This window comes from Lepisosteus oculatus, chromosome 7, assembly GCF_040954835.1.
Source record: "Lepisosteus oculatus isolate fLepOcu1 chromosome 7, fLepOcu1.hap2, whole genome shotgun sequence".
In the NCBI taxonomy this organism is placed as follows: domain Eukaryota; kingdom Metazoa; phylum Chordata; class Actinopteri; order Semionotiformes; family Lepisosteidae; genus Lepisosteus; species Lepisosteus oculatus.
The window spans coordinates 56,159,225-56,171,898 of NC_090702.1; the positions used below are offsets into that span (position 1 = coordinate 56,159,225).

The 12,674-nt window shown below is 44.2% G+C and overlaps 1 protein-coding gene across 1 annotated transcript in view; it reads right to left on the minus strand.

Annotated features, from left to right (window-relative positions):
• tmtc1 (transmembrane O-mannosyltransferase targeting cadherins 1) overlaps window positions 1-12,674 on the minus strand; it is a 128,605-nt gene that overhangs the window by 97,662 nt on the left and 18,269 nt on the right. The gene's annotated exons all lie outside the window — the stretch shown is intronic.

Sequence of the window (12,674 nt, forward strand, 5' to 3'; positions counted from 1 at the left end):
CCACATAGTTTTTCAGGCCAACAGGGAGCTTAACAGGAAATGCGTGTCATTTAGCACATGAAAAATAATAAATGCAGATAGACATATTCCTCTGACTGACCCTGAATTATAAGCTAGTTTTCTGCTTTAGCCATCCCAATAGGCTGCTCAGATAGGATTGTACAAATCACCTCATTTACAGAACTTTTGCTCTGCACATCATGAAAGGCCGTGCTCAGCCCCAAACTGTACAGTACAGAGTAATCAGCATTTTGTCTTAAGATGACAGTCCAGAGATGGTTTCATATTAAGAAACTATGCAATGCCTGTTTTGGTCATCGTTTAGCACACAGAGCTTAGGAATAAGCAAGGCTGAAATCCACTCTGAAAACTGGCAAGCTGGGGCACTTCAGGTGTGAGGGAGAGAGTAGCAGCAGGAACGGTCAGATAAATCCCCATTCCCACCTGCCTTGTCCTCTGATCTCCTGTGCTCTATTTTCCTGCTGCTTTCCTCTCCCCCCTCACTCCTGAAGCAGCTCAGCAGCTGTTGCTTCTTTCTACTTTACAGGATGGAATAATCCTTTACTTCTTCCTTTGCAGCCAGGGCTCACTGACAGAGCGCCCCACTCAAACCTCTTCATGGACAGAGCATTACTCTACAGTGCCACAGGAAGGCTGCAGTTTCTAATTCTGGGTGGTGAGCTGCTCTTGTACTCTTGAGAGAGGTACTTCTTTCAGATTACTTCAGTGAAACACCCCACTGTATTAAGATAAGTTGACTTTATTGGCCATATACAATTTCTTGTATAGAATTTGTCTTTTCGCATACCCCAGCGTGCTCTCCATGAGACACACAGACAGGGGGAGAAGCTGGGGGTCAGAGCGCAGGGTCGGCCGTTTATACGGCGCCCCTGGAGCAGTTGGGGTGAAGGGCCTCAACGGAGTAGGATTTGGCTGAGTAGGGAGGGAAGAGCAGGCAAATAACACCAAAGTTGCATGGCCACCCTGTTGCCGCCGCTTGTCAGCTCCCAGGAGCTGAGCCATGCCTGTGAAGACAAGCCAGGCTGCTGCTGTGAGCCATGCCGGTGGACCAGTAGGTGGCGCTCTTTCCACTGGGAGAAACTAGTTTGCCAGGATCATGACCAGAGACACTGTACTATAGGGGGGTACCATTCACTGGAAGAGACTTTAAACTGAGACCCTGATAATTAGCTCATTAAATTTCCCCCGGTAGTGCTTACAGAGTGCCGGCATTAAACCGTGGTGTCCTGAATAAATTCTACAGGCTTTGAACAAGGAGGACTTACAGAACCCCCCTTAACTGAGTTAGTAAAGCAATTTCTCTCTTCTCCACCTGATCGTCTGCGCAGTGGTGCTACCCAGTCCAGAAAACTGCTGTCTCTCTCAGGCAGAGCTTCACGTTACTGGTGGATGAAGTGGGCTCTCTCCTGTAAGTGCTCTGGGATGAAAAGTCTGTCACAAGTGTAAAGATGTAATTATAATCCTTGAATTGCACTGAATGTTTTTAACTAGAACACAGCAGTACTAGTCAGAGACACTCTAATTTCCACAGCATGAGCTGATGGGGCTTTGTGTTGGGGGTTAGAAGTTACTTATAACTTGAGAGCTATTTAACTATTTTGACTTCCGTGGTTAAACACTTTTAAAATGTATCTGTAGGAGGCTGGGTCAGAAGTTAGATCATCGGTCACTCCAATACACAAATTTCCATTACCTGTGAGCTTAAACTCACAGAGCATTCCAAACAGCAGAAATAAAATTGAGTCTAAAAATATTAATGCCTTGCATAAATCAACAAATATATACAACAGTTCACTGGCATATAATCTCCCTAACATATAGTCTTCCCTAATAGATCCCCATTTTCATGATATAACTGCACTCGAGGGGGCAGCTGTAGAGTCAACAAGCACACAATCCCACTCCATGCTTCTCATTACATCACTGTCTCAGTGGCGTGTTCAGGAACAAGCATCCCACTGAGGCAGTACAAAGACATTCCACCACACTGCTGGCCAAGAGTCAAAGTGTGCTTGTTAAATAGAAAAAACAATTATAGGACAACTGCATTCCACATTTCCCTCGGAATTAAATCAGACTCTGTCTGCAATTTCAGTCGTTTACTCATTAAAAGCCACAAAGAAAGGCACTGAATACACATCTCCGTCAGTGGTGCCATCACATTCAAACTGGTCAGGGAAAGTTCACTGTGCACTGCACAATGAGACAATGTTCAGAAACTGTTCCTTTACCAGGCCTTTGCTTTTTAAGCAACGCTAAAGCCTCATCATGAAGGCCAAAAGGTCGATTTAGTTTAATCCCAGATTTATAGAAAAATCTAAGTTGCAAAGAGGCCATTTTTGAAAGCCTTTCATGGTGCGACAGGTCGATTCTGCTGAATGAAGTTCAGCTCAGGGATTAATACAAATCAGCCACAGACAGCAGAGGAACTGGCTCTCCTCAGAGTCCTTCCTACTGCCCAGCCAGCAGATTCCCTTGCATTCCCCATCGGAACAGCCATTCCCAGAAGAATTTCCAGACTCCAGTCTCGTGTGATACATGCTGGATTTTTATACAGATGTAAATAAAAACTTCCCGTAAACCAGCGGAGAAGTTAATAAACCTCAATAACAGAAAAGGCAAGTTCGGCAATGAGGAGCAAGCCATGCAGAGCCCTTCTGTGGGGACAGAATCGCTGCACAATCCTAGCCCACACCCATGTCAAAAAGAAACTGCACACGTAAGATTATCCCTTCATAGCTCTCCTAAATGTGTCCTGTGGTGTATTTAACATGCACGCTAATGGATCCACATCAATTAGCAGTTTGCAAACATGCCCTGTGCAATTAAGCCAGCAAACAATACCGGAAAAGCACTAAAACTGAACCAGGAGCGTGCCTTGCATTTCATTACAGAACCCAGAGTAGCTGATTAAAGCTGCACTCTCTTAGGCGCTGGGCAGCAGAGAAAAGGTCCTGTATATATTAACTACAGCTCTGCACATCCTAAACACAAACTGAGAGGAAGGAGAAGCTGCTGTACTTGAACGTAAAGAAAACAAAAGAGCTAAAAGTGGACTTTCGGAGACACAGGCCACACACTCACAGCCCACTCAGTATTGATGGAACGGAAGTGGAAACAGTCACCAGCTTTAGGTTTTTGGGAATTCACATCTCTAAAGATCTAACCTGGACTGTGAACACTGACTCTATCATGAAGAAGGCTCAGCAGCGCCTTTATTTCTTAAGGTGCCTCAAGCGATGGGGGATGCCAATACATGTGTTGGTGAACTTCTACCGCTGCACCATCGAGAGCGTCCTCACCAACGGGATCACCGTGTGGTATGGCAACACCTCTTCGCGAGAAAGAAAGGCACTGCAGAGAATGGTCAATATGGCCCAGAAGATCATCGGCTGTGGTCTCACCGAGATTAAACAGCTCTATGAGGACCGCTGCCGTGGTAGAATTCTGGCCATCACAGAGGACAGTCACCACCCCGGGCATGAGCTCTTCACCCCACTGCCCTCAGGCAAGAGATATAAGAGCATACGGACACTGACCACTAGATTCTTCAACAGCTTCTATCCACAAGCAGTGAGATTGGCGAACACATTTAGCCATCCCCCTCGGACCACACCTACACCATCACCATCTACCTCTTTATGATTTCTTATCTATTGCAGATCTCCAGTCATTGTTTACACGTCTGTATTGTTTACATTCAAACTGTCTACATGTTTACTTGCACATTGTCTACTGTTTGTTTGTACATTGTCTTGATGCACTGTTTGCACTTTGTTTTGTTTTTTACACTTGTTTTACAATCGAGAGACTTTCTGCAAGTAAGAATTCCATTGTACCAGTACCGGTTACATATGGCAATAAAGTTCAAGTTCACTTTATGGTACAGATCTTACATTCTGAACAGTTCCCACTATAGGCTTTTTAAATGCCTGTGTGTACATTTATAAACTGTGAGACACAACAGAGAGAACTGTTTTTTAACCCGGCATCCATGTGTAGCCAAGCTGCAAAAGGAATAATTGAAAAGCAACTCATTTGTGGCCAATTCATACAAACCAAGTCACAAGCTTTGCAGTATTTTTTAAGCCTTTTTACCAAAGCAGGCTTTCACTCGGTTGGCGAGTGCAGGGCTCTCCTCTGAAAACTGCTTTGTAATCGGCATGCCCGAGACAGTCTGGTGACTTCGGCAGAAATCGATTCTGCATCTCCAAGGACGAGGCTCCAGCCAGAGGAGCTGTGAGGGCGTCACTGCTGTAAGCCGAGCTGGACCGAATGGGTTCCTGCACCACTCCCCGACAGCGGAGGCAAGTGAAAGAAGCAACAACAACCAGGCCACAGATCAGAGCTCGTCTGAATTAATATATTCCAGCTGGGTCCATGTCACAAGGCTGCACATTTCTCAGAGAAACTCTGCCCCTGGCTGCAGCAGCACCATCACTCATTTCCACACTCGAATGATAAAACCCTCTCAATCGCCATCCCATCGCTCTCGGAGCAAAAGGAGAGCAAAAAAACGTCTCTAGAAATCTGTAAATTCAACTAGAGGAAGAATAATCAGATACTTGACTTGCAAGTTCTGTTTTTTCCCCAATCTCTTCTCTGCAAATGTCTTTTTTCTGCATTTTTCCTAAAAACTCTTACAATTAAACCAGTTGTCCTTCATAATGATTAAATACCGCGTGTGTCCCAAGCTATGCCTGATGTGAAAATTAGTTTGAACTTTTTTTTTTCTCGCGCAGAAAATTTGAGAACATTTTCAGAAAAAAAGAGCAATGTTTCGCTCATCCCCAAGTGTTGCTTGGTCTTTATTCTATAATGGAACTCAAATTTGATCAGCGACAGCCAAATCATCTCTATCAAAGACGGGATATCAAGCTCAGGAAAAAAAAACAAACACTTTCTGTGAATCACCAGCTACAAAATCTGCTGATTAAACCTCCATCTCTGTTTGAAGTTCCTCAGTAACGTGGCGCCTAGACCGCGTGATCAAAGGAGAAGCAGCCCGGACTGCACAGTGGAGAACTGTCTCAGGCAGAGCTGCGTGCAGGATGAGCTTTAGTATTTATAGCACAATTATAACTTTCCTCACTCCCACACGGGCTCACTGGTGAGGTGCTTACTGGGAGGACTTCAAAGGTTACCGTCAGCAGATGACAGGCAGCACCAGCAGCAGCTCCTTGCATTTATCATTTGTCAAGTTCCTCTTTCATTCTGTGCTGCCCTGTATCATTGCTGACTCTTCGACTGCTGTAATGTCAAATACCTCCTGCAGCCCCAGCAATTCACTTCTGATAGTTCATGACACTCGAGCTAATGTTACTATAACCTGCATTGCTTCCATTGGTTCCTCATCCGAAAACATCTAAGCTGCATGAAAAACATGGAGACAAAGCTCTCTTTTATTCGCTTTGCAGATGTCTGCTGCCTATTACTATTTATTTATTACTAAAGGCACTGTTGCGATTCTGTAAGCTTTCTGTGGGCACTGCTGACAACACTCATCAACACTAATGGCACACACAGAGCAGACCAGTGGAGTATGTGGTGAAGACACAATGCCAATAAAACCATTCAGCAGCTAGTGAAGAACCACAGTCAGGACAGAAGATACACCACAGAAAGAAAAAGGGTAAAGAACCCAAATGAATTAACAAGTCCTCATTTTTCAACAAAATATCAGTCCTCGTCTTCAGTCACAGGTGATACTGTGGATGCGAGACCACCAATAAATACCGGGTCAGTGAGGTACAGGAAGTGGTGTCAGTGAACCTGTAGGTGGCTCTCCTCCCCCGAGAATTTACAATTCAGTGCCTCAGAATGGTGGATCATGGCACTGTGCTACAGGAATCTGAAGGGCAGCATGTCCTGTGCTTGGTCAATAAAGATGCCAGGACACCACCCAAAAGAGTAGGGTTGTTGACCCTGGTGGCCTGGCTAAATTCAACTCCGCTTGAACACTCAGGCCTTCCTAGAGCTCCACCATAATCCACCCGGTGAAGCAGTTTTTCACCTCACCAACTGATCTGCTGTGCAGTGGGGCTGCTGGTGCAGAACAGCCGCTGTGTGTCTCCCAGGTGGGGCTGCTGGTATAAAATGGCCGCTGTGCGTCTCCTAGGTGGGTGGATGAAATGGGTCCCCATCTTCTACGTGTTGTCCCTATACGATGATCAATCAATTACTAAACTACTGCACAAACCTTCTGCCCCAAGGACCTGCAGCAGCAAAACAGACTGGTTTTGTTGTGTTATAAAAATCTGCGTGGTACATTGCTGTAATCATATTACTTGGCCTCACTAAAAAAGGCCTTTTATACCTGCTTTCTGAAGCCAAACAAAGCTGACTGCTGACCCCAAGGTCACAGATTGTTCCACTCATAAGGCTCAAAAAACATAAAAACATTAAGGCAGCAAAACCTGGCAAAGCCTCAGCACTTCTCATCACCGGAGGTTTTCAACAGCTTCCTTTCATTCGCAGGCTTGACTACAACGGCAGACAGATGATCATTCACCCGAGGAAGCAAAACATGGAAATTCAGTCCCGACGAGAACATGCACCTGCTTTGATGTGGATTAAAACCTTCAAGTTCAAACTGGTGACTGAGGCGGGTTGGGATTCAATATTCCTGGTCACCCAGGAAGTGAAAGTGTGGCACCCCTCCTCCCGCCTTCAGACAAAGGGGTTTTGTGAGCACAAATCAGAGTTAATCAGAAAGACACCTACAGTATCTGGTGCACCACAAACAGAAGACCTTGACGCAAACAATTAAAGAGAAATGGGAACGTCTTTCCCTGGGGCGGGATGTTACCGTATAATTTACATTCCTCAAAGCGGTGTAAATTGCTGTCATCTGGGTTGTTATGTGGGTCATATTTTATTACTGGAGATGTACAGGGTAGCACAACATTTCCTGACACAAGCAGGGTTTTCAGGCAGACTACAGGCACAGCAGTGAAAATCTGTGAATCCTTAAGATTAAAGCAGATACGGTTCACTTCTGAGAGACTCAGAAATCAGAATTCAATGAGCTAAAAGAACAACTTAATGTACAGTGAGAAAACAAAATGAGGACAACCTAAGGAACCAACATTTACAACAGAGTAAACCAGACCCTTAATTCTCAGCAGGGTTCTGGTCCCACTGATCAAAAGAGCTATTAACATTTCTTCCCAAATTAGATATTCTAGCATACTGACGGTCTTGATCTAGATCACTGGTTTTATGCTAATTATTTCAAATGACAAATTCTAGCAGTGGATTTACATGCTTAATCCATCATTGACTCCAGACTAGAGCTTATTAACACATGGAACAGTACAGATTCCAATATTTGCTCTTGTAGGTGATTAACTAAGTAGTGTTCCCTTGTCGCAAAGGAACAGGTGAAGGTTTATTGCAGGCTGAAAGGAAAAGAGGCACAACGTTTCGGCTGTGGAGCCTTCTTCGGGCCCCGTTACTATGTTCTTAATCACACACATGACCTACACTAAGAACACAATAGTGGTTACAAAAGTGAAGAGGCCATTCAGGGCTCATCTAGCTCAGAGAATCAACTTCATCAGCAGGGGAGAGTAGCTTCAGACTCCCACAACCCTTTGCATGAAGATGTGTCTCCTGTTTGCAAGTTAAAATGGACATCCCCATAGTTTCTAGTTAGGTACCGTATTGTCTAGAAAATGAAAATAATGTGCCAATGCAAACACCTAAATCTCTTATAGTTAGCTTCTCCAAGCTGTGGGTGATATTTGTAGATTATATGCTTGCCATCTTCATGTAACACTCTGCGTTTGCCTTTATTAAATGTCATCTGCCAGGTGTTCACTCAGTCCTGAATTACGTCTACATCCATTTGAATTTTCTTTGCAGCGTCTACAGTATTTGCTAATCCTCCTACATTACCACTATCAGCAAACTAGTTGACTAAATAAAGAAATACAGATCATCGATCCGACTTGGAAGAGCACTGGTCTTGGTACAGATCCTATTATCAGTAATCACCATTTCCTGACTAAATATACACTACCTTAAATGTCTACTGCATGCATATTGAGAATTATTTTACCAGGAACTCCAGGTCAGTTTATTGTCAGATGCACAAGTGCAATAAAATGCTAATTTGCATGTAGGCTCCAACAGAAATGCATTTAAGGAATCACCAAAAACAATTGCAAAACTGCAGCAGCAACAACAAGTTAAATAACATACAGCTTAAAAAAAGTCAGACAAGCAGTGTGAGAAAAACACCAGTGTGAGCCAGTGGCAGGGGTAGAGTTCAGTAATCTGACAGCTTGTGGGAAGAAACCGTCTCTGAATCTGGACGTTTGTGCCAGCAGCCATATCACCCTGCAACTCACAACTGGCAAACCACCGAAGCTCAGCAGGTGTGAGCCTGGTCAGTACCTGGATAGGAGACCTCCTGGGAAAGCTAAGGCTGCTGCTGGAAGAGGTGTTAGTGGAGCCAGTAGGGGGGGCTCACCCTGCGGTCCATGTGGGTCCTAATGCCCCAGTATAGTGATGGGGACACTAGACTATTAAAAAAAAAAAAAGGCGCCGTCCTTCGGATGAGACGTAAAACCGAGGTCCTGACTCTCTGTGGTCATTAAAAATCCCAGGGCGTTTCTCGAAAAGAGTAGGGGTGTAACCCCGGCGTCCTGGCCAAATTTCCCATTGGCCCTTACCACTGACTCCTAATAATCCCCATCTATAAATTGGCTTCATCACTCTGCTCTCCTCCCCACTGAGAGCTGATGTGTGGTGAGCGTTCTGGCGCACTATGGCTGCCGTCGCATCATCCAGGTGGTGGAGGGGATCCCCATTACCTGTAAAGCGCTTTGAGTAGAGTGTCCAGAAAAGCGCTATACAAGGGTAAGCAATTATTATTAATATATGTTCCTGTAACACTTACCAGAGGGGGTTGAAAAGTGAGAAACCGGGATGACTGGTACAGTATCCTTAGCAATACTTCCAGCCTTCCGGTCAGACAAACTGCTGCCAACCAAACCACACTGTCATACCAACAACTTTATCAAAAGTCTTCTGGACATCTAAAATCCACACAATCATATCATCAGAATATCCTTTACTGCTGCTCCTTTTTCAAAGAACTCTAACAAGTTGGTTAGGCAAGACCTACCTTTTCTCAATCCACAGTGACTATTCCCTGGGGTATTATTTTCATTGGTGATCATTTAGTTTAGGTCTTACAATTGTGTTCATTAGGGCGGAGAGGTGGCTCTGTGGCTCAGGATCTGTGCATGTGGCTGGAAGGTTGCCGGGTTCAAATCCCGCGGCCGGCACAGGAATCCTACTCCGTTGGGCCCCTGAGCAAGGCCCTTAACCCCAACTGCTCCAGGGGCGCCGTATAAATGGCTGACCCTGTGCTCTGACCCCAAGCTTCTCTCCCTGTCTGTGTGCTCTCTCCCTGAGGCACACGGACACACAGACAGGGAGAGAAGCTGAGGTCTGTGAAAAGAAATTCCTAATGCAAGTATACAGTATGTATATGGCAAATAAAGTGATCTTATCTTACATGTTATTGTAGAAGTTATTGATCTCTAATTACTCGGTTTAGTTTACATGGATAGTAACTAGATTCGAAATTCTCCAGTCAGGTGTTACCCGTCTCACTGCATTTGTCTACAAAACTGTAACCCTACTCACACGTTAGGAGTTCAGCCTTGTCCTGATCTTTAGGTTTAGTCATTTGTTCTTATGTAATGTACAGTATACAGTCACAAGGAAAATATAAAATTACTCTGTCTTCATATTAAGGTTTAATGAAGCATCAAATGAGTGGCTGAACCACACACTGAGATGACAAGATGCAAAGGAAGTCAGACAGTTTCTGCAATAACTAGTCAGGATCCCCGAGGTACATTGAATAATTGAAGAGCCCCCCCTCCCCGTTTTAACCCCTGATTAGCTTGTGAACGAAAGCATATTTGTCTAAAATGCAGTATTGGCAATAGCTTCTGAGCTGTCAGATACATTTTCAAATGGAATTGCTGCTTCCTTAGTGGACGAGACTCCCAGAGTCCTGGCCCCAGGGCAGCCACAGAGTGTGGGAACTGGAAAGTGGTGCTTTTCTGCACAGCAAGAAGTCTCTTTCTTCTGGAGTCGTCCCATCTGAGCAGTGGCAGTACTGTGATGACTGCCAGATCCACAGAGCCCCAAAACTCCCCAAGCCAGGAGTCTGCCCACGCCCAGTAACATCACCGTCACAAGCTCGTCACAAAGTACAGCCATGCTTTCAAGGCTAAAATAGTATTGCACAGAAACATTCATACACCTATATTCTAACAAAAGGCATTAATCCTATAGCTAGCAATTTGTTCCATTTTAATAACTTTTACCCATTATAATAGCTACCAAAGCAGCATAAGCTGAAAAGGGCTTTACTGAAACTAGCCGATTTTAAATGCTGTGCATCAGGCTATCTGTGCTATTAAACGCACTTTCAAACCAATTAACTTTGCTGGAAGTGGCGGACCTGCTTTGTGAAACCTCCCGTTTCCCCATCTCCCCAGTCATTCCAAAAGATTTCTGCCTGTCCCCGTCAGGAATGTATTAACAGTGACATTTGAAATGCATGCTTCAGCAAACAATTTATCCTCTGCTCAGATGGAGTGATCCCAGTGGATTTCTGAGCCTGCTTGTTTTTAATGTATTACTTTCAAGCACAATAAGATTGAATAGGCTTTCAGTTTTTCATGAAGCAACCTAGGATGCGTTTTGTTTTATTTATTTGTAGGTAAGGAATTCCAATAAGCCGTACCTGACAAACCCAAATGCCAATGCAACGCAGTGTTCGATACGCTGCATTTTAATTGAACTTGCTGCATGTAACAGACGGGTCTTCTTTCAGTAATATACTGTTAAAGCACTGTGGATTTTTTTGCACATACATGTTTAAAAGACTACTTACCTTTGATTTCCTTTGGGCAATTTACACTAAAAATCAAATTAATGGAGCAGCTGACAGCAGACTGCACACCTTTACATCTCTACTGCTCCTCATTATGTCTGGATTTTTGGGCTTGATGGGAAAATCGCAACAGTCATAAGAAGGTTGAATTTCTGACTTACGGCACAAAGAAAAGCAATATAGCAATTAACAATTCAAGATTAAAATAAGATTGCTTTCTCCTGAAAGAGCATTTCAGTGGGTTTGCAGTCATGATGGGTAACCAGCCTGTCAGACCTGGAAGACCAATAAACTCCCACCATTCACATCACGGTATTCAAAATGACCACCAGAAGGGGGTGGCGACTGGGGAAGAAAAAAACCCAAATGTAAATATCTATTTCAGGATCACCACTGCTGCCATTTGGGGGGAGAAAAAAAGCTTCACATTTAGCAAGGGAGTATTTAAAAAAATAACATGTAAACTATTTTAAAATATTTCAATGAGATTTTAAAAACAGCAGTGGAATGTTGCCCCACAAACAAAAAATAAAACCAACTTCGAGCTGGAAATCATAAATAAAAGATGTGTGCAATTTAAAAAGCTTTGCAGCTTTTGTTTTCCAGGCTCCACATACATTTCTTCCAGTTGTTATTTACTGATGTGCCAAGTAAATAAAAACAATTTATTTTCTGATCTATCATTTGTTCTTTCTAAAAAAAATAAATCCAAACTTCAGCATATGGCCCGACGCCCACAGAGGGAGGAACTGTCACTTTTACACAGCAGCGACACTGCCAGCTCCCTCTCTCTCCGATCAATTTCTGCAGCATTTTCTTCAAAGGTGAATTCCTGCCTCTGAGGCCCATGACAATGGAAACATAACTGCTTGCATTTGCCAAGTTCCTCTCCACACAAAGGATCCACAACTGCCTCAAAAAGACAAGCACCCTTCAAAAGACAGCACCCACTTCTTCCACCACTGACCAGCAGGCCCACCTGGGAGACACGCAGCGGCCATTCTGCACCAGCAGCCCTACCTGGGAGACACACAGCGGCCATTCTGCACCAGCAGCCCCTCCTGGGAGACACACAGGGGCCATTCTGCACCAGCAGCCCCACCTGGGAGACACACAGAGACCATTCTGCACCAGCAGCCCCACCTGAGAGACACACAGCGGCCGTGCACTTTAGAGCAGGGGGAGGAGAGAGAGAGAGTGTAACAGCTTCACCAATTTAATTAAGGGGGAAATATAGGGAGGCCAGACTGTACAATAGCAGAGTGGGATTTTAACAGGGATTATTAATGATCATCATACTGGGGCAGTGGATTGTAAATTCCGGTGCAGAGGGGAGAGCACCACCTACAGGTCCACCAGCATTACATACAGCAGCAACCTAGTTTTCCTTCTAGATCTACCCCTGTACTGACCAGGTCCAGCCTTGCTAAGGCTTTGAAATTGGGCAAGGTGGAAATCAGAAAGGACTTACAACACTTAATTTTGCTAAATCAGAATTTATACCCAATAACCCAAACACTGCCACGAGGTAAAAAAAAAATCAGAGGGGGGTAAACATAACAGCATACAACATCTGAAACACAGCTACTAAAACCTCCATTGCTGTCACCATAGTTATGATATCAATAGATCACACCCTGACCATCTGAGATGCTATTGTAATATTAAAAATGTAACTTTCTTGACCCAAGCTGCAGATACAATAAAGCAGTCCATTTTTAAGTTCTTA